At 36.4% G+C, this 25,238-nt stretch overlaps 2 long non-coding RNA genes across 2 annotated transcripts; both read left to right on the plus strand.

The window, feature by feature from the left end:
- Positions 1-750: 750 nt before the first annotated feature.
- Positions 751-25,238, plus strand: LOC311295152. The gene is made up of 2 exons (XR_014628199.1): positions 751-1,209; positions 23,858-25,238. It is a non-coding gene; the product is annotated as an uncharacterized lncRNA (long non-coding RNA).
- On the plus strand, positions 5,654-12,283 carry LOC311295154. Its single transcript, XR_014628201.1, has 3 exons — positions 5,654-9,407; positions 10,073-10,141; positions 12,035-12,283. It is a non-coding gene; the product is annotated as an uncharacterized lncRNA (long non-coding RNA).

Here is a 25,238-nt window from a genome sequence, read left to right on the forward strand (position 1 = left end):
AGCGGGTGTCAATTAAAAATGTATGTGGGTTACTCCATGCTCTATTGCAATTAATATTTTCATACAAAAGGGGGACCATTTGTATCTGGAGGCAGGGATAGATTTTGCACATAAAATATTTTATATTACTCTGTTGTTAACTTTTCTGTCTAGAAAAGATAGACCATTTATTGAAACATTGCTGTAGAAAGACCAACAAGTTAGAGTCTGTTTATGGAATATTCGCTTTTGTTTTATTAAATCCATGCAATTGGTTGATGACAAATTGCTTAAAATTAAGATACAATTAAACAAAATTCACTTTAAAGAAAGGCTTCCTGTAAAACAAAACTTATTCAGTTGTCAAAATCATGTCTCCCAATATAGCCTATTGCAAATCCAATCTTACTCATGCTATTCATTTTTCATTATCAACATGGGAAAAATAACATTACAATATTGGGACGACGTGTGTATCAGGAGTCTTATTAGGTGACGTACTGAGGGACGATGTGTGTATCAGGCGTCTTAGGCGAGGTGCCTGGTTCGGACGTTATGATTTTTTATACATTTCACACGTACGCCGCAGCCACGTCGCCGTAAGGTATACGTTACTACTGCGACGTCGTCGTGACGTCGCCGCCGGTCTGTCATCTGATGTCTCTATCAATCCCATTCAAAAATAGACACAGACTGATGGCGACGGAAGGGTAGACTGCTCCTTCGCCTTCTTCAGTGTAGTCTTAGAAAAGGCACTATCCACTCGTCATACACCCCTACAACTACAACTTGCCTCCCATTTGCTGCTGCCAGTATATAAGAGTATGAACCAGAGTACAGCAATACATACATCCCTGCAGAAGACAACGTAAAGGAAATTGCAATCAAATTCAAAACTAATTAATTAAAAAAATGGATCCCAGAAATCAGCCTCAAGGTGCCTGGAATTCATCAGAGAAATCAGGAATACTGCAGCCTACACTACCACCACCGGCATACCAGGACAATCCTGCTGGATACCCTCCCTCCTTTCCAAGCCAGCCAGTGCACCAGGGCCCCTATGCCCAAGGGCCATATCCAGGGCAATCTGTGGTCGCCGTGCAGCCTACAGTTTTTGTGACCGCCGCTCCACTGGCCAATCCATTGCCAGATTACCTGTGTTATTCCATCTTTACCATGGTATTCTGCTGCTTACCTCTGGGTATCGCTGCACTTATTTTCTCCTTGTCCGTAAGTATTAGTACTTTCCTTTTATTTATGAGCTATTTATTTAATTTCTTTAGTCTTTATATAAGCATAATTAAACATAACATCGCATTATAAATCAAATCAAAAAAGCAGTTAATGCGATAGAGAAGTCAAAAAATGTAGGCATGTATTTACCATGGTTTACATTTTAATGTAAGTAATGTAAAATGTAAAAAATATAAAGAGCAAGGAGTCAAGTTCATAATTACAGGGATTAATTATTTATTTATCATTACCCTTTCAGACACGCAAAGAAAAAACTATAGAAAAATAAGTATTAATTATTTATAATGTATACATATACAAAATGAGACATTGTAACATCGCCTGTTACAACTTGAGCTTGTGGGATATGTAAGCATTATAAAGTTCCTTCTTCCAGCACATAACTGCCATGTTCCACTGATAAACACAGATGGGTGTTGGTCCAGTTTTTTTTCTCAATCAAATGACTAGCAGTTCGTGAGAAAGAGGTGTGGGCCTGGAGACCCTCTCAACAGCAACACATTTTTAAGAGAAAACTATTATTATAGTTTAGTTATTTTTACTGTTGTAATAGTATAGGCTACATAATTTGACTGAAAACAAAAGCTAAGACACAGTGTTCACTCAGAAACTGAAAGTCAATGTAACAGCATGTTTTCAAGTAACAGCTAAACAAATTCTTAAAATTTTAAAGTTTATAATTTATCTAATGGCGCTTTTCCACTGCATGGTACAGCACGGTTCGGCTCGGTACGGTTCGACTCGGCGCGGAACGGTTCGGCTCGCTTCGCTTTTCCACTGCGTGGTACGACTCGACTCGGTACGGCACGGTTCGGTTCGCTTTAGCTCGGTTGCTTTTCCATTGCAGTTAGTACCGCTTCAAAATGGGTGGGACTGATCGTTATAGTTGCCGCCTCTACTGCCATGACATCATCGTAAACGCGCCACATTTCAAACGCACAACACAGGGGATGGTGCTCTTGATTCTCGGCATGTGGATGTTTTTAAATTAAACGTTCTTATAATGGTTTCCTATATGGAAGGAAAATTCTTAACGTGTAATTAAACGTTGCGTTCATATTCTGGGCTCATCTGATTTTTTGTACATAGCATAGCCTACTTTATGATTTTAGTATCATAATGATTAATAAATGCACGCACAATTATCCGTGAACTTGATTTGAACAAATGCCTTTCAACTTGTGTGTGCAAAATTCAGAATTAAATGAATGTGCAGCAATCTTTACAAATAGAAAGTCTAGGCCTAATGTGTAACTGCCATTAAAAAAGCGCATTTAGTTAATGTTATGTTATTTTTTTTTTCCATCTGCCTATGTTGATGAAAAGTGAACAGCACGAGTAGAGAGACATGGAGCGAGTCAGACATAATTTTGACCACTTCATTAAGTTTTGTTTTGTAGAAAGCATTTCTTTAAAGTGAATTTCGTTTTGTATAAATTGTATCTTAATTTTAATAATTTTTTCATCAAACAATTGCCTGGATTGAATAAGATGCAAAATAGACAATTTAATCATTGAGGCGCCCGAGCGGTCACTTGCATTGTACGTTAACTGGAGCGCATCTCATCCTCAAATACACAAAGCTTGAAATGTCTTTAAACGAAATAATTCAAAACAAAAAGAAATAGGCTACTCTCTTATGTAATCCATTAGGCCTATGTGCATTTCTCTCTATAGGCGCGTTTACTACGAATATGGCGATCGTCAACTTCGTCTTTGCCATGCAGAGACAGACACTGACAGAAAACACTATTTTATAAATAAAAATCAGTGCACGCGTTTTAATAAAATTAAAACTTTAATTGTGATCATTAAAATAATTGAATATTAAATATTTTGTGGCCAAGGTTTATGGCCTCATTTATTAATAGTATATATATATAGGCTATATATAGGCCTAATTTTATTAAATTGAACAAGCGCAAAATTCAGCATTCAATCAAATATTCAAAAAGACTTAATAATAATAATGTTATTTCAACATAATATCTCGTTATTTCGACATAATGTGCGTGCAACAAGCAAGATGTGCGTTTGTAAATCCAGGGACGCGTGCAGTGATTTTTATTTATAAAATAGTGTTTTCTGTCTGTGCATGGCAAAGATGAAGTTGACGATCGCCATATTCGTAGTAAACGCGCCTATAGAGAGAAATAACATTATTATTATTAAGTCTTTTTGAATATTTGATTGAATGCTGAATTTTGCGCTTGTTCAATTTAATAAAATTAAAACTTTAATTGTGATCATTAAAATAATTGAATATTAAATATTTTGTGGCCAAGTTTTGCTCATTTATTAATAATATATATATATACACACACACACACACACACACACACACACACACACACACACACACACACACATATGTGTGTGTGTGCCCTCAGCACATGCGTTAAAAATTATCCGGCGCCGCCCCTGACTGCAAGAAACAGTTTACAAGAAACTTTTTAACTGCAAGACACTACAGCGTTGGCTGTTGTCTACTGGCTATTTAAATCTAGCGGGTTTGTCTCGTGCATGGTCTCGTGTCGCAAATACAATGACACTGGTAGTGACGATTCTGTCTGACCAATCAGTGATCTTCAGTGTTTTCACGTCACATTTTAGTACCGGTACGGTACGCTTGGAACCTCAACAGAGGTGGTACCATTTAAAGCGAGCCGAAGCGAGCCGTACCGTACCGTACCATGCAGTGGAAATGCGCCATAAGCGTGCCGTACCGAACCGAGCCGTACCGTACCATGCAGTGGAAAAGCGCCAAAGCGTGCCGTACCGAACCGAGCCGTACCGTACCATGCAGTGGAAAAGCGCCATAAGTAAATTCACTGTTTTTTAACATTTTCTGAATGCTTATAAAAATATTTTTCATGCTAATATTGATCATTTTTAAATTTCTGAGTAATGTTAAAAACATCAATTCAATTGTGAAGCATTAACAATCATGTATGTAAAAAATATATATTTTAATGAATATTTGAATTATTTTTATTCAAAGTTTGAATTATACATTTATTAACAATTTGTGACCCTGCCTGTGAAAACCCAGCTAAAGTCATTATTTGTGATTCAGTGTTTTTTACATAAAATCATCCTACATAATGTAAAGAACATTCTGTGAAAATATAACCTTAATATCTTTAAAATTGACTGAGTAAGGCCATGTCAAAGATTTGCTCAAATTCGGCCTCAGAAAATCATATTTTTGAGAAATTCCAATTTAAAGATAAGTTATTTTTTAAAACTGCAACACATTTGATCCATAGTTATCCTGCATATGTGACTTATAACACATTGAAGCTGAGATTCTCCCCTTTTTAGTGATATATGACACATCAGTGGAAAAATTCTTAAAGTTTTGTAAAACAGATCTATTTATTATGATGTGCATGTCCAAAAAGCTAAAAGCATAAAAACATTGAAAACGAATGGGGGTACCACAAGAGCTTTATCGTAGCAACAATTACCATGTCAATTCAGTGGAATGATTTGTATAACTTTATTAGTAAAATGAAATATCAGTGAAATGTCAATAATATATTAATTAAATAACATACCATTTCTCATTCTCTGAAATTATCATTCTCTTACTGGCCCACGGTGTAACATTGAGTAAATCTGGAGTAAAAAATAAATAAACAAATAAAATTTCAAGGGATAGTTCACCCAAAAATTACAATTCTGTCATAATTTGCTCACCCTGATGTTGTTCCAAACCTGTATGAGTTTCTTTCTTCTGCTGAGCAAAAAATAATATATTTTAAAGAATGTTTGTAACCAGACAGTTGACGGACCCCATTGACTTCCATAGGTGCCACCAACTGTCTGGTTACCAACATTCTTTAAAATATCTTATTTTTTGTTAAACAGAAGCAATAAACTTATACAGGATTGGAAAGGGTAACATGAGGGTGAGTATGAGTAAATAATTTTTGGGTTAACTATCCCTTTAACAGGTCAGTCTCAAACTTTGTACACATTCTAAAATTGTCTAGATGCAAAATAAAATCCTGAGTGACAGCAACTCTCCCTCCTTGAAAAATAAAGAACACTTTTCCCCATTGAAATACTTGCAGTTGCAAGAGAAACTGATTTTCAGTTTCACATCTGGACTTCCAGCATTCAAAGCAAATTCTTCTTGCTGGTGTTCCCTCTTCATGTTCGCCAGACAAATAGCTTGCACTGTAAAAAAAAAATCCTAATTTTACTGAGAAAAACTCTAAATTTTAGTGTTTTTTTTGAGTATTTTTCTGTTATTTTAAATTATATTCAAAACTCTGTAAAATTACAAAGAATATCTGTAAATTAATTAATTGACTGTTAATTTAAGGATTATATCATTAATTACAAATTACAGTGATTCTTATTTTTTTCAGATGACAATTACTGTATTATTTATACAGTATTTTTCTGTTTTTTCTTAAATTACATACAAAGTTGTGTAAAATTACAATCAAATTGTGTAATTAAATATGTAGCTCATTATATTAAAGGTTTATATCCATACTAACAATTTAACATATTTCCTTGTCATTTTAAAGTAAATGTTATTAGTTTTAGATTTAAGTGTATTTTTACATTTAAACTCTGTAATTCTGGATACAAGCAAACTGCACAATTATTGTTAAACTGACCTTGCTGGTCAGACAGCAGGCCAACAGGGTTCATGGTGGAACATATGGTGCGTTTAGGTCCTCCTGGGAAGTTTGTATTCATGAGGTTTTACTATTTCTTTTTTTATGTTTTAAATGAATTTATGAAGCCACTGTATCATTACATATTATATTGTTATATTATAATGCTCATATTTTGTGCAGGCATTAGCTTACTTCATTGTAAATAGAAAAGCCTGACAATGTCACTGCTACAGTATAAGTATTGTGGTATTCCTCAATGTTTCTCAATTCTCACTGACACACCATCTTGAGACAAAACAATGGCACTGACATATTTTAAGATAAGTCAGTGCAAGTTGCTTTCAGGTAACAGCTAAAATGTGCATTTTAGTCTGGGACTACAGGCTTAAGCCTTGCTTGTGAAACCCGGGGTATATGTTGCAACTTATATAGAATTATGCCAATGTTAGCAAAGTGTTGTGTTGGACAGAGGATTAACCCTAAACCAACAGGTTGTGTACCAGTGCCACACAGGGTGAAAAGCAAGACATTATTAGGCATAAGAGTGTTTCTAAAGGAAAGGTCAATAATTTGTTAAAGTGCAAAAGAGTCATTATGGGTCACATGGATGTAATAATGTCACCCAGAGTATACCAATCCATTAGTTTTTCATATAGGTCTACATACAGAATTTTATATGAATACATAGGCAGTGTTTGCTCTGTTTAATAGCCTATATAATCTGTTTGGTCTGTTAAATTGCTGTTTAGCAGAGCAGTGGTAAATATATGTTGTTATATACGTTATTTTAAGTTTAATTTTTAATTATACACTGCAATGAAAACGCCATTTAACCAATTGAATAAATATAACAGCCAGCCTACAAATACAGCTAAATAAATAGCACGTGTAGGCCTATATTTTTTCATAATCTTTCTTTTAAAAAACATGTCATCTTTTCCTGTAATTGCAATGTTACCACACTATTGGCTGTCTCTCCGAGTTGTTTTGAGCATGATTGGTTATTCAGACTGTCATCCAGGAATCTGGCCAATGACAACTATGCGCGCCTTTTACAGGTCAAGTTTGAATACGTGTTGGTCAGTGGGTGTGTGTGTGCTGCCTGCTGCTCGCTCGGGATCTTCAGTACTAGCATAATTTACGTCGGTTCTGTGGCAAATATTGTTTAAAACATGGATTATTTTACATCGGACTGGTAAATTTCTATTTTGAGCGAGTTGCGGGATGTAAATGAAGAACAAACAAGGAATATGGACAACGCATTTTAACAACGTGTAACGGACATATTGCAATCTGCAGAAGGTAACGTTAAATAACTTTTTATTTTATAAAAACAATTCTGCTACATCAAAATATAGTGTGTTAAATTGAGAATCTAAACGCTTCGATATTAGTACATGTTTCAATGTATTAGGCTATAATGTTATGTGTTACTAGCATGTGGGTGGGTGACGTGACATGGCAGTTTTGCTGTCTTCAGTGTCAAACATGTATGAATTCAAAATATATTTGCCAAAAACCTTCTCAATATTGTGCAGAACATTATGCTTTATGTGAACATATTCAACATTAAAACAGTTCATCACTCATTTTTTTCAGAATTTTCAACCAAACATAACAAAACTCATATGGTGTGACTGTCCGGCACTTGTTTCTCAAAGTGAGAACTTGAATAAAACAAAAAAAAAAAAAAAGGCAAAAATTCTCAGAAAAATACAGAAAAATAATACAGATGTCTATTTGTGAGCCTACTCTTTTCAAAGTCCAAGCATAATGTTTTGAGTCATTTCTAATCAAAAAGATTTTGTCACACAAATCAAAATCATATGGTGTGACACTATTTTGGGATATTTGAACGGGCAACTGTTTTGACACCCTTGGGAAGGAGAGGACCTTCTTCAGCAATGTTGTACAGAACTAGCAGTGTATTGCTACTGTTCAACCTGAGGTGTGTCATCATTTTTATTTTTACAATAAATCAGATCTTGTTGGCACTCTGACAAAAGTCCCACTTCCAGATGTCTTTTGGTGTGACACATTTTTTTATAAAAATGCAAAAGAAATGTTATTATTTTGTCATAATTATATGTAAATCTATGCTGCTTTGTTATAGCTAGCATGTTGTTAGTATGCTAATGTGTAGTGTAATGGGAATTTTAATTTTCACACTCTAGGTGTGCTCCTGATTTTTCAATATAATGATTAATGTGAACACTGTGAGACAAAGGGGGAGACAGCTGTAAAAGGAACCTCTGACCCCTTGGGATCAGAGGTGGTCCCATTTGGGACTTCTGAGTTTGTAGGAATAAACTCAGCAGGATTAGGTCACTAGCAGAGAAACCTTCCCTTCTATAGATAAGAGCCGGCCTGTAAGAGACCTTGGAAAAGATATAAAGGCTCCTCTGCCCTCCCTCCCGTCGTCACACTTGTTCCACAGACTGTACTAATGACTTCTGTGTGGCAACTGGGCCTTCTTGCAAGAATAAAATACTTTTTTAATGATCATTTGAATTTCAGAGTGTCTCTTACGCAGTTGATGATTGTTTAATGAAAAATTGCCACAACAGTAGCTACAAGACTCAAGGTTGTGCTAAGTGCAGAAAACATCATATGGTGTGACACTTCATCATATGGTGTGACATTCCAAATTGTGAAAATAACATGCCTTTATTAATGATAAAACCTGAAAATGTTCATGGAATACATAGAAAATAGTATCAGCAAGAGTCACAAATATTTTTATCATTTTCTAGCAAGGTTTGTCACAATAAATAGAAAATATGTTGAAAGACCGACGGCATAGGTCTCACATTGAGCAATGTTTTAGAAAATAATACACAAATTTCATTAATTTTCACAAAACTATAATGGATCACAGTTTAGTTATGATAAATGACTTTGATAAAGTGAGTAACTTAAGAAAGGTATAATCCATTTTCAGTTATACACAATTATTTTCATGTCACACCATATGACGATTATACGCACTAATACAACAAATTGTCACATAAATTCTGATTCCAATTGAAAATTTTGAAACAACATATGTTTCTATAAAGATGAGAGTTAGTAGAACAAAAGTCAACCATTTTTATGCCTGTTATTTGAAATTTTTGAAAAAACACTTTTTTATGGTACATATGTCACTGACCCACGTGTAAATATTGTAAGCTAACGTTAACTTAGGCTAGTTAAAAAATTTTTTTTTAAAAACTCGGCATAGTTTTTGACTGCAATGACTGAGAACATTGTCTCTTTAGACGGAGAGGGACTCGAACCACACTCTTTGACTCTAGAAGAATATGCAAACTAGGCTTTTGAATAGTTGTTGATCGCGGGATACGTTAACGTACCGATCAGTCATCATAATATGTTTTTAAGTCTGTGAGTATAATTTTGCAAGCTTTCGCAAATGTCTCTGTTAGTAAAATGCTAATATACAAATAGCTAATATTGCTGTGTATGTGTGTGTTTCCCTCATGATCCAGCAATTTTGGGAATAAATATGATCCAGCCACATGATCTTCAGATGCGGTGAGTATTGTTAGCTATATTAAAATACACGTGAAATAGAGACAGAACATGTAGGCTAACGTTAAACTCTGCTCAAAGGCACACTGGTTCAAACCCTCCAGACAATATTTTATCTATCTTCTTGAGTTCACAGGCCTAGCTGACCCAAAAATTAATGTCCTTTCAAAATGAAAGTATTTTCAAACCTGTATGACTTCTGTGAAACACAAGATTGTTGGGAATTAAACAACATTGGAACCCATTGTATGGGAAAACAAAACAAAGAAGGCATTTCTCAAGATATCTTAATTAAGGTTCTACAAAAGAAATTCATACAGTTTTTTGAACAACATGGAGTAAATAATGAGAGAACTCTATTTTTTGGATGAGCTGTTCTTTTAATGACATGTTCCCAGGGTCCTTTGCTAAATTAACCTTGGTTTTTATCATAGTAAAAGTTTATAAACCATGTTTTTATGGTGGATTGATTACAATACTTTATTACCATTTGGTTAATATAGCAAAACTCTGGTTAATGTTAGTAAGGGTTCTCCAGATTTATATAACACTTAAGGAACACATTAAAAAATGGTCCTATGTCACCCTGATCAATAGTCTGTTAACACACATGTAATAATTAACACACTTTTAAAAATTATTATTATTGTTTTTAAAATATTTTTTAGATCAAGAATTGGAACAATGTTTACGGAGCGCCAACAGCACCAACAGAGAAACAAGCCCATCATTCAGTAGTAAGTATCCACTGCAGTATATAAAACAAAAAAAAGTTATCTCCTTTTTTTTCTCCCTTGTGCCATCCCAGATGTATATGTGACTTTCTTTCCACAGAGATTTTTTGAAAAATGATCCATTTATTGTAAGCCAATATAATGCAAGTGCATGCTCCAGAAACTACATGCAGCCTACAAACAGCCTGCTGTGTTGTTCACACAGGAAGTTTTCTGCACTATCATATGAGCTTTACAATGCTCTTGGATTATTGTCAGAATGTGTGTTTGGACTTTTTTGACCTTAAGCATTTTGTCTATTCACTTGCATTATTCGACACACGAACACAAGAGATGGATAATTTTTCTAAAAAAATTCTAAAATTTGTGTTCATCTGAAGAAAGAAAATCATATACCTTTCGGATGGCATAAGGGAGAGTAAATGAGGGGAGAATCCCCTTCCACAAATGCGTTAGCAAAGGTTACATGCGATGGTAAATTAACTGAAGTAATTTTATCTTATAGTAATTTTATTTGATATTTATGGTAATGTGACCTAGGATGGCAAGTCCCAGTGATTCATTTTAAAACTAGATATGGTGGAAGAATTCAATTTAACAGAATAATTTGAGTTGTTTGTTTGGGTTTGCTATATTACACACATTTTCATCATACATTTCATATAAAGTTCCATAGGTAAAACTATTAATAGATACGTTAAATGTAACTACCTGCAGGGTTCAAAGAAAAGACGTCAAGAACACACAAACTTTGGTACTTTACACAACAACGATGAACTAAAAACAAAAAAGTTTTTCTTTGTACAGATGATAACGTTATTAAAACGATTCCCGTTTCTTACAGATCGGCGAAAACGTCTAAATCGCTGTTTTATCCATGCCACAAAGTAACTGGTGATGTCACTCTGTAAAGAAAGACTACGCTTGTGCACATTCACATTCACACACGCATACCTATAGACTAAACACATAATACCCATATGCATGCCTTTACCGTTTTCACAGATTCACATTTCAGTAGTTTAGACCGAGACAATTTTAGTTGGAAACTGAGTTGTGTAAACGGCCCCTTACTAAGCATATATTAAAAACCCCAGGGCATAGGGATACTCACTTTTGATTGGAATTTGCCCACTGTCATGCAGATTTTAGCTCAAACCCTAATTAAACTGACCTGAACCAGCTAATCAAGATCCTCAGGATAACCAGAAACAGTTTGGAGCTACACTCTGCAGGACACTGGCCCTCCAGGAGTTTGGCACACATGAACTGAAGGGATAGTTCACAGTCAGGCAAACAAGAAAATTCTCCCAAAAAATGTACTCACCCTCATGTTGTTCCAAACCTTTATGCATTTTTTGGTTGCCAACATTCTTCAAAAATATCTAATTTTAATGCTTGACAAAAGAGAGACATTTCAGGTTTGAAAAGACATGATGGTGAGTAAATGATGACAGAATTTTCATTTTTGGGTGAACTATCTCAAGTACTTTAATAATCTCACACAATGAGAATATTTTTTTTTTTTAAACACATATCATATATTTAATTCCCTGGAGAATGAGAGAAAGACCCTCATTACCCATTTCACAGCAGTCTGAAAACACCTCCAGTTAATACAAATATTGTTGGTTTTATTTTGTAATACAATTTGGCATTTTTAGGCATTTACCTTGCAATGATACCTCTGGAAAAGAATGTCCATTGTTGTGAATCTATATGTTCCTTCTTTTGGTGATGCACATTTTTCAATCGGACATAAGTTTTAGATACCAGACAAATCAGAAGACAAACAGACAATTTAAATAAAAATTTATTAAGCTTGTTTAAAGGAAACAAAAATAATTTAAATCATTTTGAGAGAATCATAGTGTGTCCTTTTTTTCTTCTTCCCAGATGCACCAAGCTGATTACTGGCCGTTTGCTGGATTGCTGTTTATTTGCTGTATCTGTCACTTCTGGTACACTTTTGTTGTATGTTTTGATTTAACTTATTAATAAACTTGTATAGTAAGGATTCTGAATGTAAAGACCATATAATATTTAATATCAGAACTATGTGACCCCAGGGGTCTGAATAATTCCATTTTATTTAGATTACAAGTTTACATTGTTTAAATACTATTAAATTATAAACTATTAAAGTGCTGCAAATTAAAGTTTGAGATGATTTTAATCAGTTTTATACAGTTTTTTTTACAGACTTATTTTATCTTCTAAAATAAAACTGTTTTATTACATTCTTGAGCACGTCTTGACAATTTATTGAAAGTGTTTGATCGTTATAATTTAGGAAAGGTCTGTTAAATAACAGTGTTTCTCAGTAGAACTTTTAGTGCCATAACTTTATTAAAGGTGTTTGATTGTAATAATTTAGGAAATACCTGTAAAATAACAGTGTTTCTCAGTAGAACTTTTAGTGCCATAACTTTATTAAAGGTGTTTGATTGTAATCATTTAGGAAATACCTGTAAAATAACAGTGTTTCTCAGTAGAACTTTTAGTGCCATAACTTTATTAAAGGTGTTTGATTGTAATCATTTAGGAAATACCTGTAAAATAACAGTGTTTCTCAGTAGAACTTTTAGTGCCATCACTTTATTAAAGGTGTTTGGTCATTATAATATTGGAAAAATCCATAAAATAAAAGTTTTACACTGTAAAAAAAAAATCGTAAAATAACGGTAAAAAGTCTGGCAGCAAAGTTGCCAACCACTTACCGTAAAATTAAGGTAAAATATCTTAATTCAAACAAGGAAAAATTCTGTAAAATTATAGTTTTTGCACTTTATTGGAATCAAGATATTTTACTTTAATTTTACGGTAAGTGGTTGGCAACTTTGCTGCCAGACTTTTTACCGTTATTTTACGATTTTTTTTTTTTTACAGTGTGGGGTTCAATCACCAAAACTGGCTTGTCCTCCTCATCATGTTGGTCACTGCCTGAAAAAGCAAAGATCTTTTTTTTTTTTCAATTCAAAGCAAGATACCTAAAAACATGATTGTGTAACATGCGAGAATGGGAAGTGGGTTTAATTTCACATTTAAAATGGATAATGAAGCATTTTATATGAAAATATCAGAAAATATTTTTTTCAGTTTAGTCAGACTGGATCTGATTAATTGAGGGGAGGCCATAAGAACAAGAAACAGCCTATAGGTGGTTAGCAGACTTCAATTCAGAGTGTAATGAAACAAATAAACATCATGCCATAAACGTAATTAATTTAAACTGACTAAATCCCAATCAACAAATGTAATAAACATTTAAATCCACTATTTTTGCATCACAGATATGTGTTAGCATTACATTGGCTGGACACTGACAGTATACATTTACATTTATTCATTTAGCTGACGCTTTTATCCAAAGCGACTTACAATTGCTATATATGTCAGAGGTCGCACGCCTCTGGAGCAACTAGGGGTTAAGTGTCTTGCTCAGGGACACATTGGTGTCTCACAGTGGATTCGAACCCGGGTCTCTCACACCAAAGGCATGTGTCTTATCCATTGCGCCACACCACCCCCCACACCAAACCCATTTACATATTTAGCATAAAACAATAATAACAAAAACTTACTGTCAAATTCCTTGTCAGTTTCGTCAAAGTGTCCTGTTCATCATCACAATCATCCTCCAGAAAATAATCCGATAATCAATTCCATCGAGATTAATATCAAGCAAGCTGTTTAAGCAAGCAGCTATTTTCCGTTGTCCTGCTCATACTTCGGTGTCGCCGGCAGATGTCAAAACAACGCATTACGTTACCATCATCCAGCAAATAATACGTAGCAGGCCAAAAATGTCCTTAAAATAAGTTTAATATTATTGGCAGAATACTAAGCTACAAAACAAATAAGCAGTTCTTAAAATATTGGCTATGACAAGAAAAAATCACCACAGACATCTAAACGCGGCTGACATCTCTCTCTTTTTTTGCATTGACCTGATTGACCCCATTGTTGACCTGATTACCGGCGCTCTCGGATTGATTTTAAAGTCTGTTTTTACTCTTTCTAATAGAAAATACACAGAAAAGAAGTTCATGAACCGATTGATATACGAATCAGCAGTGTTGTTGCGCGAAATAAACCCAGAGACGACTGAAATCAATGTTTAGGAAGCCGACGTCCGTTTTTTTTTTTTGCGCAAAAGTATAACGTAGTGTCAATAAAATCATTAATTTCAGTATTTATCATGTTATAAATGAAAATGTAAGTATTGCATCTCAAAACCAATGGTATAATCTATCATTTACAGCAATAAACACACATGGACTATTTTTGTCATTTTTATGGCTATGACTACTTTGACGCTCGTTAACTCATAATTCGATTCTACGACTTTAGCCGGGGTTTCACAAGCGGGGTCACATTTATTAAAAGATAAAACGTACTCGGTTACTAACGGAACCTCGGTTCTCTCTAGAAGAGGGAAGCCAAAAATTACGAGAGGGAGGGCAGAGGAGCCTTTATACTTCTTTCAAGGTCTCCTGCTTACAGGCCCTTATCTAAACAAGGGGTTTCTCTGCTAGTCATCTAATCCTGCTGAGTTTATTCTTACAAACTCACAAGTTCTAAATTGGGCGGCCTCTGACCCTAGGGGTCAGAGCCCCTTTTCAATCTGCCTCCTCCTGATGTCTCACCTGTTTCCCAGTGTTTAAAAACACACACACATAGTCATATGTTGACAGACTACGTACAGTCCAGCAAAGATCATTTCAATGTCTTAATAAATCAACACTGTAAATCAATGAAAATCAAAATTTTCCATTACAGTTAGTAACCGAGTATGTTCTCTTACGAGAGGTCTCTCGAACTGTGTAATATCTTACGCTAGGGGAACACAGTGTAAAACGCTGTGCGTGCTGAGATCCAACACCAAAGTCCCAAGGGTAAGTGCCTGGGGCTCATATAGTGCATGATCATCAGGGACTCGCAGAGAGTCCAGGAAAGAGGGGCTGGAACAGCATCATTCCTGTAATAAGTAGTGCCCTATGAGCAAATTATATCAATAGAGTTCCACACAGTCAGGGCGAAAAAACTGATGAATATTATTGGTCTTACACACTGCCCATAGAGTTATTTAATTGATCAGCGGGCGGCGCTCGAGAAGTTTCAGTATTCTGAGCCGATAGCCTCGGGGGGACAGTACTGATTTTTAGACCGAAAGCAGCTTAGCCTGCAAGGCGGGAACCTCTAGGTTATAAAAACTTATAAATGTAGACGGGGAGGCCCAGCCTGCCGCCATACAGATATGTTGCAAGGTAATCCTATTAGACCAAGCCCACGACAGGAGGCGCTCTGTCAAACTGTAGAGGTTTCGGGACCTGATACCTCCTTGACGATTTAAATAGGCTACCACTCAACCCAGTTGTCCGAACGGACCAAAACCTTTTATCTGGGGACAAAAACGCCTCAGCGCGTTGTCGACTGCCATCATTTCCAAGCAGTTTATGTGTAGAAGCTTTTCCCGTTCTGACCACTGGCCGAAGAACGGTCTGCCCTCGAGCAGCGCTCCCTATCCCGAGGTGGAGGCGTCCGTAGACACCACCTTCACACTAGAGGAAGTCCCCAGGCTTACACCTGACCGGTACCAATCGGTCTCTCTCCAAGGTTTCAGAGCTGAGACGCATCTTTGATCGACCTTGAGGCGGAACAGACCGGAAGTCCACGCTCGACGCGGTACTCACACTTTAAGCCAGAACTGCAGTGGTCGCATGCGAAGCAGGCCCAACTGGAGAACTGATGACCCTGAGGCCATGAGACCCAGCATTTTCTGAAACTGTCTGAGTGGGACTATAGTGCAGCAGCGGAAGGATTCCGTCATGCGCTGAATGTTCAGTCTGCGCCATGGCGATAGCTGTGCTGTCATAGACAGCAAGTCCAGTTCTGTGCCCAGAAAAGATATTCTCTGACTGGGAGACAGTGAACTCTTCACCCAATTGACTTTGAGACCTAGATTCTCGAGATGTTCGAGTAATATGGTCCTATGTCTATGAGCTCTGAGTGTGATCGAGCTAGAATCAGCCAATCGTCCAAGTAATTCAAAACTCGCATGCCCCGAAGTTTCAGGGGTGCAAGCGCTGCGTCCATGCACATCGTGAATGTACGAGGTGCTAGGGACAGGCCAAACGCAGGACTGTGTATTGATATGCCTGGCCCTCGAAGGCGAATCTGAAAAATTGCCTGTGACGTGACGTTTTTTTGTATTTGGAAATACGCATCCTTCAGATCTATTGACATAAACCAGACCCCTTTGACGAATTTGTGAGAGGATTTTCCTGGTTGTGAGCATTCTGAACCGGCGTTTCGAAAGCACTTTGTTCAGCTGTCTTAGATCTAGAATGGGTCTGAGACCCCCGTCTTTTTTCTGTACCAGAAAATATGTGCTGTATAGGCCCCCTTCGCTCTTAGCTTGAGATAAAGGCTCTATGGCCTCTTTGCTCAACAGTTTCGCTATCCTGGCTCGAAGTAGATGTGCTACTTCCCTTTTCACCGTAGTTTCGTTTTGTGCCGTGTAACGGCGGGGGCGTTGAGCGAACTATAGCGAATAGCCTCTTTTTATAATGTTCAGCACCCGTTCTGATACCCCGCGGAGCTTTGCCCATGCAGGGTTAAATGAGATCTGGGCTCTGGTCGTGACATGGTGGCAACCGGAGAGCATCGGTATGCGTGCTTGCAGCATTCGAGGTGGGGGGCGCGCTGATCACAGCGGGCAGCCTGCCCACGCTCAACTCTCCTATGGCGGTTTGCTAAGAGAGAGCGAGCGGGGCGAACCCCGTAGGGCTTGTCATGTCTGTGAGTGAATGTGGGCGTGGGACAGCAGGCACATTTACTACACTGAAAACACCATCTGCTTGAGCAGAATGTATGTGCGTTGGTTTCGTTTTTAAAGAAAACCGTGAGACATGCAGTGTGTAGTGTTTGTGGGCACTGGGTCGGGGGCACATTCACTACATTCAATGCACAATCGACATGAGTCGATTTTATGTGTGCGAGCCCTGGAATGTGATGGGCTGTGCCTGTGTGTAGGAATGAGCACCGGGCTGTGGGCATTTTACTAAATTCATAACACCATTGGCCGTGGCCGGAATACCAGAAAATACATTCTTTATGAGATTGATCTGGGTCGCCGTAAAAACGGCGTTTGTGTGCGTGCAAACGGGCTGTGTAACCGGCTTGTTTTCTGCTAAATACACTGGAACAGTCGCATTTTCTGGAACTGAACGAGCGAGAAGTTTTGGTGGAAGTCTGGCCGCAGCGGGACTTGAACACCATCGTAGACACCATCGGTGTGAGCTGGATGACCAGAATTGTACTCTGGGATTTCTCTGAGTTGCCATAGAGACGGTGTATGGCTGCAAAATAGGCATCTGCAGTCGCCATTTTAAGGGGACTGACAGAGCGAAATGCTTTGAAGGCTCATATGTTTAGGTGCTAATAAATACTCAAGCACCATCATGTGCGAGAGGCGGGTTCGCTTTCTGTATGTAAGAAAGCTGGCCGCGAGCTCGGAGAAGCGAACGGCATAATTTTTATCTGCCGTCAGAGCCAGGATTCGAACATGGGTCTCTGGCGCGAAATCCTAGGATTTTGCCGCTGAGCCACAGGGGGGAAACACATAAGCCAACCATACAGTGTCATCATGTCTTGTGACGGCGTTCGTTTGCAGGGGTGCAAGGTTATGGCTGGCGAGGATAAACAGGAAAGAAACTCCCTCAAAACACGCAAGAATTTGTTGTTTTTTATTGCGAGTGTACACAAATATAAGTTAACTTTGCAGTTTGAATTAGGCTATGTCCTGTATGAACAAAATGACGAGATATTAAAAACATACAAAAACAACATTGTTTCCACTGTTTGATCGCGCCCGCGAATCTCTCACTCACTCTCTCTCTCTCACACACACACACACACACACACACACACACACACATTCCAGCATGGCAATCTCAGATTATGTCCCTAAAGAACCTGCGTATAAAGTAGTTCCGCATTACATTAATTAATTAATTAATTTGCACACGAGTTTTATTTATTTTCATACCGTGTATATTCATATTCATGCACATATTTCCAGGCTCGGAATTGCTTACATGTATTAAAACTCCTAGCCAATACCAGATAATGATACACATGATAATACTGTATCTGAGGCAAAGCTGCATAATCAGTGCTCAGTGCTTCCTTTGTTAGCGCATACGGATCCACACCATTTATGACTGAAATTTTCGCATTGTACCTCTCTCTGTCTTGTGTTAATAGAGTCTCTTTATAATCTCTGTCACTTTGTCTCTTCATGATTTTCGTAACATTATAAATGGAAAGAAACCCAGCAAGCAATTTCGCGTCTAATAGACGTCTAATAGCCGTCTAAACACAGCCCAGACGTCTAGGCTAAATCAAGGCTAATTTTGGGCTGTCAGTGAAAATCTAATAGACGTCTAAACATAGCCCAAGAATAGACAGCTATTGAATGACTACATATATACGTCTAATAGACGTCTAACCATAGCCCAAGAATAGACAATCAGACAGCTATTGAACGACTATATTTATACGTCCAATAGACGTCTAACCATAGCCCAAGAATAGACAGCTATTGAACGACTATATTTATACGTCCAATAGACGTCTAACCATAGCCCAAGAATAGACTAGTCATCAATTAGACCACTATTAAACGACTACATATATACGTCTAATAGACAGACAATATGGGTCTAGGCTAAAACAAGGCTGATTTTGGGCTGTCAGTGAAAATCTAATAGACGTCTAACCATAGCCCAAGAATAGACTAGTCATCAATTACACTACATATACATGTAATAGACAACAAAATGAGGCATAAGGATTCTTTTCACTCAAATATAACAGGTTCTCATAAATGAAAATCCATTCAAACTAATTGAATATAAAGGGATTTATTTTGAACAATTATATAGACAACAAAAACTTAGACAACATTCAAACATAAAAATGAACAAATAAAACATTGGAAAAATATGTAAAACAAATTAAGATATTAAAATTTTTAAGAATTAACTGTTTACTTTTGATCCATAACCCCCACCCCCTGCCCTCTCTGGTGCTTGTTTGAAATGATTAGAAATTGCATTTTTTATTTCACATTCCGTAGCTGATGGAAAGCTGGTCATCACTGCGTCTGCCAAATGAGAAAAAGGAAATAATTATTGCTCAAGAAAAGCATTGTTGACAGTCATTTAACTAATTACAGTCAATCACTTTTGCTAGGATGCACACTAGAGCTGGCCAATATAGAGTTAACAGAATATAGATTGAGACTATATAATTTATATCAATATAGACAATAATTTATATCAATATTATAAATTAATTAATATCAATAATTGAACATTTTTGCTCGCGTAATGGTGATGCAATACGGGGTGTAACGATACGCGTATTGTATATATATATACATACACACACATATATAGGCTATATACATACATATATACATCTGAAATTTTCTTCTCGAATGTTCATTTTTATCAAGCTCATATATGCAAGTTCAGTAATTTCACTTAAATGGCAATGAAAATTACCTATTAATTGTCATTTAAGTGAAATTACTGAACTTACATATGATACTTACTTGATAAAAATGAACATTCGAGAAGAAAATTTCAGATGGCACTTAGAGGCTTTTGCATCTGAACTCTTCATATATGTGACCCTGGATCACAAAACCAGTCTTATGTTGCACGGGTATATTTGTGGCAATAGCCAACAAAACATTGTATGGGTCAGAATTATAGATTTTTCTTTTATGCCAAAAATCATTAGGATATTAAGTAAAGATCATGTTCCATGAAGATATTTTGTAAATTTCCCACCTTAAATATATAAAACATTATTTTTGTGAATGGATGCAGCACTATCGCCAATAGAAATGGACAACTTTAAAGGCGATTTTATCCATGTTTCGATTATAAAAATTTAAAGTACTGCGGAAACAAAGACACCTACATCTTGGATGCCCATAAGGTAAGCTAAAACATATCAAAATTTAATTTCAAAGTGAACTATCACTATAAGTCATTCTTTATCACTTACTCGTATAACTCTAATAAACATAAAAAGATACTTATAGGCGTAGTTCACTTAAAAAAAAAAAAAAAAAAAAAAAAAAAAACATGTAATCATTTACTCACTTTCACTTGGTTCCAAACCTGTATGGCTTTCTTCTGTTGAACACACACAAAAAATATATTTTGATGAATGTTGGTAACAAGACATTTAATGGTAGTCATTGACAAGTGTTCTGTATATTCAATTGTTGTACTTTGTTGACCGATTGCTGGATAATTTGCAATAAACAGTGTCTTTAAATCAAATAAAGTGGATTACATCACTCCAGTTCTGAGGTTTTTACACTGGCTATCTGTCTGTCAAAAAATTCATATCAAAAAACTACAGTTGGTTATTAAATTAACATTTTAAGGCCAAAGTAAATTTATAATCTTCTGATGCACTATGAAGAGCAGACCTCTCAGGTCATCTGGGACAGTAGCCAGCTACTTTTATATCTCCAAAGTCAAAACAAAACATGGAGAAGCAGCATTCAGTTTTATATCTGAAACAAATTCACTGAAAACTGAATGTATGCTGCATATTGTAATTATTTAAAAACAAGTGTAAAGACTTTATGTTTGCCACTACCTTTTATTAATTGGAAAGGAATTTTTTTTTTAAATAATTTCTTTTCATGTTGCACTATGCTGCTGTTAAATTTTATGTAAAGTAGGAATTTGCTTTAAATCAAAAACTTGTATTTATTACTCTAATTTAAAAACAGTATCTTTATAATAATAAAAAATAGTAATGAATAGTTTCATGCTTACCACATTCATTGAATTTAGATACATTTGCAATAACACGTGCAGGTAACGTTAACTTTTTGGAGAAAAATACTACTCTGCAATGTTAATGTTAAAATGTCACGGTTTCTACACATTATAACAACTAGGCTAACTAATTTAAACAATGAACATATCAAAAATAACACGCATACTTACAAGATCGATGTAGAAATGTGAAGGTTTTCACTCAGACTGTTGCTCGCCCGTTGCTCTCCGACAGCTGCCTCGTGTAAAATAAAATGGCGGAAATGTTTATCGCGAAATTTGGCTAAAGTGATCTAGTCGCGCAATGCCAGTAGTCCCAGTAGACATGTCTCAGTAGTGTTTCGATTGTGCCATCTAGCGGTTGGGAAATGCAATTGCATGTGATTAGATTTTTTATCGTAGATTGTGTATGAATGTTATGTTTATGTGTGACAGAAAACATATTAAGCTGTGTGAGCGAAAACATTTCAAAGACTAATATTCTTATACTATATCGCTGGTCTGAATCTGGGCTATAGCCAAGCCGTACGTAGACCAGATTGCCTTGATTTCGCCAGGTGGGCTAAAGCAGACCCCATATAGCCCGTCCAATTCGGAGCTAAATCGTGACTACAGATCGACCATGTCTTGAAATTACATATTGAATCTTGTAGATATCATACCAATGCGAACATGATGGAATATCAACCATTTCATGCACTGCCTGGCAAAAAACAACAATTAATCAGTTTTGACTAAAAGTGGGCTACAATAGCCGGGTCTGAATACGAGCTAAATTGTGGCTACGCACAGCCTACACATATAACATGTAAAATAAAGTAAACCAAACAACTTGTAATCACAGTAGACTTTGCTTACATGATGGAATATCATACATCTCACAAGTTATTTTGGAAAAAAAATACATTTATCCAGATTAAATGTTATTTGGGCTAAAAGTGGGTTACGCATAGCTGGGTCTGAATACGAGCTAAATCGTGGCTACGCACAGCCTACACATATAACATGTAAAATAAAGTAAACCAAACAACTTGTAATCACGGTAGACTTTGCTTACATGATGGAATATCATACATCTCACAAGTTATTTTGGATAAAAAAATACATTTATCCAGATTAAATGTTATTTGGGCTAAAAGTGGGTTATGCATAGCCGGGTCTGAATACGAGCTAAATCGTGGCTCCGCACAGCCTATAACATGTAGCCTAAAATAAAGGAAGCCAAACAACTTGTAATCACGGTAGACTTTGCTTACATGATGGAATATCATACATCTCACAAGTTATTTTGGAAAAAAATACATTTATCCAGATTAAATGTTATTTGGGCTAAAAGTGGGTTACGCATAGCCGGGTCTGAATACGAGCTAAATCGTGGCTACGCACAGCCTACACATATAACATGTAAAATAAAGTAAACCAAACAACTTGTAATCACGGTAGACTTTGCTTACATGATGGAATATCATACATCTCACAAGTTATTTTGGAAAAAAATACATTTATCCAGATTAAATGTTATTTGGGCTAAAAGTGGGTTACGCATAGCCGGGTCTGAATACGAGCTAAATCGTGGCTACGCACAGCCTACACATATAACATGTAAAATAAAGGAAGCCAAACAACTTGTAATCACGGTAGACTTTGCTTACATGATGGAATATCATACATCTCACAAGTTATTTTGGAAAAAAATACATTTATCCACATTAAATGTTATTTGGGCTAAAAGTGGGTTACGCATAGCCGGGTCTGAATACGAGCTAAATCGTGGCTACGCACAGCCTACACATATAACATGTAAAATAAAGTAAACCAAACAACTTGTAATCACGGTAGACTTTGCTTACATGATGGAATATCATACATCTCACAAGTTATTTTGGAAAAAAAATACATTTATCCAGATTAAATGTTATTTGGGCTAAAAGTGGGTTACGCATAGCCGGGTCTGAATACGAGCTAAATCGTGGCTACGCACAGCCTACACATATAACATGTAAAATAAAGTAAACCAAACAACTTGTAATCACGGTAATCTTTGCTTACATGATGGAATATCATACATCTCACAAGTTATTTTGGAAAAAAATACATTTATCCGGATTAAATGTTATTTGGGCTAAAAGTGGGTTACACATAGCCGGACTATATCGGGTCTATATTTAACCCAGACGTTGAATAGACGGCTATTGCTTGCTGGGAATATTCGAAATTTGCTTGTAAAACTCATAGACAGTATGGTAAAACATTGTAAACATAGCAGCTTTTGCCCTCAAAGATCGGCGTCTCCGGGGAGGTCACGTGAAATTAATTGGCCTGTGGGAACTATGTATTCATAAAGTCAAAGGGTAGTCTAATAATGTGGTGTAGCCTAAGATTAAATATTAGAAAAAGAAATCAATTTTAAGACATCTTGCCATACCAAAAGTGGACGTTTCTGTAGAATGACCCAGCTGCAAAATTAACTTGTCCTCTTGAAACTTGTGGCGGCGAGAGAGAAATAGGGGCAGGAGCGGGGGTGTTCAAAGGAGCCGTTTTATTGGTTGGCGCCTTGTCTGTCATTGTATTTCTGAAAATGGCATTTTACACATTTGTGACTGCTTGTCTGCAGCTTCAAATTCAGAATACAGGTTTGTTACTATTGTCTGCAAATGTGCAAATTTCAACATTCAACTTCAGATTTTTATTTTACAGGTTTTCACATTGCTGTGAGTGTAGCCTAAATGTTCACGCACAAGCACGAATATTTATTGTACAAGTTCTCTACTCTTTTATACCTTCATAAATTCAGAATGAGAACAGAAGTGGTTAACATTATTTTTCACTATTGTTTTCACAGACTCGAAATGCCAACTACTCAGGACAGCAAGCATTAGCAGAGAAGAACTCCAAAACGACACGCACCCTGAATCATGTCGCCGTTGCTCTTGGGCTTGTTTCCACTGTTTTGTTCAGTGTCTTAGTGATTGTGGCTATTAAGAATGAATAACAGCTATTAGAGCTGTCATGTTTGGATGCAGATTATAAACAGATTTGGTTCTCAGTATTTGAAATGTTATTTGCTCATTGTACTTAAAACATAGCCGATTATGTTGTGTTTAAAACAATGAAAGCTTTGATTGGCTAAGTAAATTTTCTCATGCAAAACTTTTTCTTGTTTTTCTTAATAATTGAATTACATTTTCCGTTATTAATAACAGAAATATATTCTTAGTGCATATGAGATGTCAACAAGAAGCAAGTCTCAGCCAGGTTTGTCAATTGATTATTATTCAATTATTGGGGTCCAATTGAAACATTTCAGTGGTGGTCTGTGTTGTTTGCAGCACTATCTATCTATCTATCTATCTATCTATCTATCTATCTATCTATCTATCTATCTATCTATCTGTCTGTCTGTCTGTCTGTCTGTCTGTCTGTCTGGCGCACTCAATGAGGACGACCATTGGGTTCCAGAGTAAATGGTGACAGGAAGGGAAGGACACCTCTAGTGGACACCCGGGGAAACACAAACTAGACACTGTGACACCATTTTGCCTCACTGAAGGTGGCAATACTACAAAGTATATTCATCAAGAGATTTGTATGCCTTGATCTTTAATCTTGTATAGATGCTGAGTTTTTACACAAGATACAGGCCTAAAAAGATGTCTGGCCACTGGCCAGTGTAATTTTTTACCATTTAGCCAAGTTGGATTGATCCTTGACCCATGACATTTTTTCTCAAAATAGCTTACTGATCTGGACTAAAATGTAGGGTATGTGCACTTCACAAACCAATTGCTTGTCTAGTAAATAAACGACTTACAGAGACAAACATGGACATGTTTTGAATGTAATTTTCAATTTTCTCTGCACAGTCCGTCGTCAGTGGCCAAAATAATTCAAAGTGGCTTGACAATTTTTACAAAAGTGTTCCACCAGCAATTGCCTGTACCGTTGTACTTTGAAGATCAGGAGCAAATTGATGCAATCCACACTCACCAGACATCAATTCTGGGCAGCACACCCACACACCCACAGTGACAAGATCAAATTCACCATGTCTTTAAAAAAAAAAATTCTCTATGTTTAATTTTTTTTTTATCAGTCAGCAGGACCACTTTGACAGGAGGATAGAAAAACAGTTAAAGAAGAGTGGCAAGCCATAGGGGAGTCATCTACGGGAGTCATCATAATTCATAAATGGTGTTAATAAATAATGTTTTTGTGAACAACAA

Source organism: Rutilus rutilus (genome assembly GCF_951802725.1).
Source record: "Rutilus rutilus genome assembly, chromosome: 8".
Classification (NCBI taxonomy): domain Eukaryota; kingdom Metazoa; phylum Chordata; class Actinopteri; order Cypriniformes; family Leuciscidae; genus Rutilus; species Rutilus rutilus.